We start from the raw sequence: 6000 nt of genomic DNA, 5'->3' as shown, positions 1-6000 counted from the left end.
ACGCTTAACCGACTGCGCCACCCAGGCGCCGTCGGTTAAGCGTCCGACTTTAGCCAGGTCACGATCTCGCGGTCCGTGAGTTCGAGCCCCGCGTCGGGCTCTGGGCTGATGGCTCAGAGCCTGGAGCCTGTTTCCGATTCTGTGTCTCCCTCTCTCTCTGCCCCTCCCCCGTTCATGCTCTGTCTCTCTGTGTCCCAAAAATAAATAAACGTTGAAAAAAAAATTAAAAAAAAAAAAGAAAGAACGAAAGGAACAGAGAAAATCTCCAGAAACAATGACAAAACAAGTAATAAGATGGCACTAAATTCATATCTATCATTACTCTGAATGTAAATGGACGAAATGCTCCACTCAAAAGACACAGGGTGTCAGGATGCATAAAAAACAAGAGCTATCGAGGGGCGCTTGGGTGGCTCAGTCAGTTAAGTGTCCAACTTTGGCTCAGGTCATGATCTTACAGTTCGTGGGTTCAAACCCTGTGTTGGGCTCCATGATGACAGCTCAGAGCCTGGAGCTTGCTTCAGATTCTGTGTCTCCCTCTCTACCCCTCCCCCACTCGTGCTCTGTCTCTATCTCTCAAAAATAAATAAAACATTAAGAAAAAAAAGACCCATCTATATGCTGCCTAGAAGAGACCCATTTTGGACCTATAGACAGCTGCATACTGAAAGTAAGCAGAGGGAAAAACATTTACCATGCAAATGGACATCAAAACAAAAAAGCCAGAGTAGCAATACTTATATCAGACAAACTAGATTTTAAACTAAAGAGTGTAACAAGAGATGAAGAAGGGCACTATATCATAATAAAGGAGTCTATCCAACAAGATGTAACAAGTAAATATTTATGTCCCCAACTTGAAACCCCAAACATATAAAACAATTAATAACAAACATAAAGGAACTCATTGACAATAATACAATAATGGTAGACTTTAAAACCCCACTCATATCAATGGACAGATCATCTGAACAGAAAATCAACAAGGAACAATGCCTTTGAATGACACACTGGACCAGATGGACTTAATAGATACATTCAGAACATTTTATCCAAAAGCAACAGAATATACATTCTTCTCAAGCGCACATGGGACATTCTCCAGAATAGATCATGTATTAGTTCACAAATCAGGGCTCAAGTACAAAAAGATTGAGATCATACCATGCATATTTTCAGATCCCAACGCTATGAAACTGAAAGTGAACCACAAGAAAAATTTTGAAAATACCACAAATACATGGGAGGATAAAGAATATCATTCTAAAGAATGAATAAGTCAAGCAGGAAATTAAAGAAGAAATAAAAAACACACATGGAAACAAATGAAAATGAACAAGATGGTCCAAAAGATTTGGGATGCAGCAAAAGTGATCGTAAGAGGGAAGTATACAGCAATACAGGGCTACCTCAAGAAGCAAGAAAAATCTCAAATACACAGCCTAACCTTACACATAAAGGAGCTAGAAAAAGAACAACATATGAAGCCTAAAGCAAGTAGATAGGAAATAATAAATATCAGAGCAGAAATAAATGATATAGAAGGAAGAACAAGAACAACAAAAAACTACAGTAGAACAGATCAAAGACACCAGAAGCTGATTCCTTGAAAAAATTAATAAAACTGATAAACCCCTACCTGGACTTATCAAAAAGAAAAGAGAAAGGACCCAAATAAATAAAATCATGAATGAGTGGGGAGAAATCACAACCAATACCACAGAAATACAAAGAATTATAAGAGACAATTATAAAAAATTATATGTAAACAAATTGTGGACATTCTGGAATACAATCTGGAATAAATTCCTAGAAATATATCAACTACCGAAACTGAAACATGAGGAAATAGAAAACTTGAACAGACTAATAATAACCAGCAAAGAAATTGAATCAGTAATCAAAACTCTCCCAACAAACAAAGTCCAGGATCAGATGGCTTCAGAGGAGAAATCTAACAAACATTTAAAGAAGAGTTAATAGCTATTCTTCTCAAACTGTTCCAAAAAATAGAAATGGAAGGAAATCCGCCACGTTCATTCTACGAGGACAGCATTACCTTGATTCTAAAACCAGACAAACCCATTAGAAACAGAACTACAACCCAATATCCCTGATGAACATGGATGCAAAAATTCTCAACAAAATACTAGCAAAGCGAATCCAACAGCACATTAAAATAACCATTCTCCACAATCAAGTAGGATTTCTTCCTGGTTGCCAGGGTTGGTCAATATTCACAAATCAATCAATGTAAAACACCACATTCATAAAGGAAAGGATAAGAACCAACATGATCCTCTCAACAGACGCAGAAAAAGCATTTGACAAACTACAGCATCCATTCATGATAAAACCCTCAAGAAAGTAGGGATCCAGGGAACGTACCTCAACATCATAAAGGTCATATATGAAAAACCCATGGCTAGTATCATCCTCGTTGGGGAAAAACGGAGAGCTTTTCCTCTACAGTCAGGAATAAGACAAGGCTGTTCACTCACACTGCTGTTATTTAACATAGTACTGGAAGTCCTAGCCTCAGCAATCAGACAACAAAAAGAAATAAAAGGCATCCAAATTGGCAAAGAAGAAGTCAAACTTTTCACTATTTGCACATTACATGATATCTATGTAGAAAACGCAAAAGACTCTACCAAAAGACTGCTGGAGTTGATACACAAATTCAGTGAAGTCGCAGGATACAAAATCAACATACAGAAATCTGTTGCATTTCTATACACAAATAATGAAGCAGCAGAAAGAGAAATCAAGGAATCAATCCCATTTACGATTCTACCGAAAACCATGAGACACTCAGGAATAAACAAATCAAAGAGGTAAAAGATCTGTATTCCAAAAACTATAAAACATTGATGAAGGAAACTGAAGACACCACAAGGAAATCGAAAGACATACCATGGATATTCTTTCTTGCTTTGTCAAAGAGGAGTTGACCATATAGTTGTGGATTCATCTCTGGGTTTTTTATTCTGTTCCACTGATCTATGTGTCTGTTTTTGTGCCAGTACCATACTGTCTTGGTCCCTACAGGTTTGTAATACAGCTTGAAGTCTGGATTTGTGACCCCCTCCAGCTCTGCTTTTCTTTTTCAGGATTTCTTTGGCTATTCGGGGTCTTTTGTGGTTTCATACAAATCCAAAAGCACAATTTTTAAACATGATAAATTTTACTTCAAAAAACATAAAGCTTGTGCTGTTTGGAAGATACTATAATGAGGGGCACCTGGGTGGCTCATTTGGCTAAGCGTCTGACTCGACTTTGGCTCAGGTCATGATCTCATGGTTCTTGAGTTCAAGCCCTGTATTGAGCTCTATGCTGACAGCGCAGCATCTGCTCGAGCTTCTCTCTCTGTCCCTCCCTCTCTGCCCTTCCCCTTCGTGCTCTCTATGAATATAAATAAATAAACTTAAAAAAAGATACTCTAATGAGAATGAAAAGATAAGCCAAAGACTTGTGATACAATATTTGTTTATCACATATCTGGTAAAGAACTTAGTTCATAATTTATAGAGAAATCTCAAACTCAGTGACAAGAAAACAGCTCAATTAAAAAACAGACAAAAGAGGGGTGCCTGGGTGGCTCAGTTGAGTAAGTATCTGACTCGATCTCGGCCCAAGTCTTGATCTCACGGTTCCTGGGATGAAGTCCCGCGTCAGGCTCTGTCACTGATAGTGCAGAGCTTGCTTGGGATTCTCTCTCTCCCTCTCTCTCTCTCTCTCTCTCTCTCTCTCTCTGCCCCTTCTCCTGTGCACACATGCATGCGTTCTCTCTAAATAAATAAATAAACTTTGAAAAAAGAGACTAAAATAATAGAAGATTAGAATAGAATACGCCATAAAACAAGCCATACCAATGGCAAATAAACCCCTGAAAAGATGATCAACATCATTAGCCTTCAGGGAAGTGCAGATTAAAACCACACTGACAAACTGGTACATACCTATCAGAATGGCAAAAAATAAAAAAAAAACACTATATTAAATGCTGTTGAGGATATGGAGGAACTAGAACTCTCATATACTGTTGACAGGAATGTAAAATGGTACAACTACTTTGGGAAACAGTTTTTTACTTTCCTGTAAGGTTAAGTACACACCTACCATATGTTTCATTCATGTTACTCCTGGGTATCTACCCCAAATTAAAGAATGTATGTATATATCCAAAGACTTGTGTATAAATGTTCATAGCAGTCTTATTTGTCTCAGTGGTCGCTAAAACTGGAAACAATCCAAATGACCATCAACAAGTCAAAAGACCAACAAATTGTGGTTCACAATGAAATACTACTCAGCAATAAAAAGGAATGATCTATTTATATATGCAACATCACTGATGAGTCTTAATTACACTGAGTGAAAAAAGCCAGAAAAAAAATCATACATATTCTATCATTCCATTTATATACAACTCTAGATAGAAAATGCAAACTATTTTTTTTATTTTTATTTTTTTTACATTTATTTATTTTTGAGAAACAGAGTGAGACGAAGCATGAGCAGGGGAGGGACAGAGAGAGAGAAGGAGACACAGACTCCAAAGCAGGCTCCAGGCTCCAGGCTCCGAGCTGCCAGCACAGAGCCTGACGCGGGGCTCGAACCCACGAACCGTGAGATCATGACCTGAGCTGAAGTCGGACGCTCAACCGACTGAGCCACCCAGGCACCCCAGAAAATGCAAACTAAACTATAACAACAGATAGCAGATTAGTGGTTACCCACGGAAAAAAGGATTGCCAAGGGACACACGGAAAGTTTTAGGGGTCATGAACATGCTCATTATCTTGACTATGGTGATGATTTCATGGTGTATGCATGTCAAAACTTACTTAATTGTATAGCTTATCTATATGCACTTTATTGTATGTCAATTATACCTCAAAAAAGCTATTAAAACACAAAAATCTCTTGGGGCTCCTGGGTGGCTTAGTCAGTTAGGCATCTGACTTTGGCTCAGGTCATGATCTCATGGTTCGTGAATTAGAGTCTCACATCGGATGAGCTTGAGCCCAACTTTGGGTGAGCCTCACTTCTCTCTCTCTCCCTCTCTCTCTCTGCCCCTCATGGGATTCTCTCTCCCTCTCTCTGCCCCTAGCTCACTTGCACCCTCTCTCTAAAAAAAATACAAAAATACAAAAGTACATTAAAATGAAATAAAAAACACTAAATGAAGAAATGGACTCTATATTACAATTTCTAAGTCAAGGAAAAACAAGAAGCTAACGATAAAACTCTTTCCCCAATACCAGTAGCTGGGAAGTTTTGAAAATGGGAGTTGAAAACTGGTCCTTCCATAGTCCCTCTTGTGGTAGCATGGGTGGGTTACTAACCCTTTCCTAAAACAAGCTAGAAAGAGAGTATTAGACTATGCTAAGTAGAATAGTTTCCGTTAAGACCTTCCTAATTGATGCTTCTTGCCTACTGTACCAAGAAGGTATCTGGAATAGGTTGCAATGTCTTTTCTTTCATATAAAAGAACACAAATAGAGAGTATCCAAGCCTGAGGATATGTTCTAAAGTTAGATCACCTGGGTTCATAGCTTGGCCCCACTGTGCACTAAAGATGAGACCTTGGACAAGTTCTCTAACCTCCCTGTGCCTCAGTTTACTCATCTATAAAATGTGCATTCATTCGATAAATGTTTATCGAGAATGCCCCCCCAAAAAACTCTTAAAAATGATAAAACAGAAAAATATATATAATGTAATCCTAACTAGAAAACAAAACTTCCTAATTTTTCTGTTTTCTCAATAAGAGATTAAGAGTCTAACAAAGAAGAACTAACATAAAAATGTTTAAGAATTAAAATTTTAAAACATCATGTCAAGCATAAAGATGTAATTAGAGAACAGCAGCATGTAGTTTCGAAATTACAGGGTAATTCAACTGATTCTCTCTATATAAATTATATTTATTCACTTGAGGAAAGAGATTAAAGTGGAATCTGTCGACCAGATTCTGAGGACACTGGTAAAAAG

General features: G+C 37.9%; 1 protein-coding gene across 3 annotated transcripts in view; it reads right to left on the bottom strand.

Moving 5' to 3' along the window:
- LRCH2 (leucine rich repeats and calponin homology domain containing 2) overlaps window positions 1-6000 on the bottom strand; it is a 102247-nt gene that overhangs the window by 10316 nt on the left and 85931 nt on the right. The gene's annotated exons all lie outside the window — the stretch shown is intronic.

Source organism: Herpailurus yagouaroundi, unplaced genomic scaffold, assembly GCF_014898765.1.
Source record: "Herpailurus yagouaroundi ecotype Mexico unplaced genomic scaffold, PumYag 67700, whole genome shotgun sequence".
Lineage (NCBI taxonomy): Eukaryota > Metazoa > Chordata > Mammalia > Carnivora > Felidae > Herpailurus > Herpailurus yagouaroundi.
Note: the sequence above shows the minus strand (reverse complement) of the source record. Positions and strands in the feature narration are given on the sequence as shown.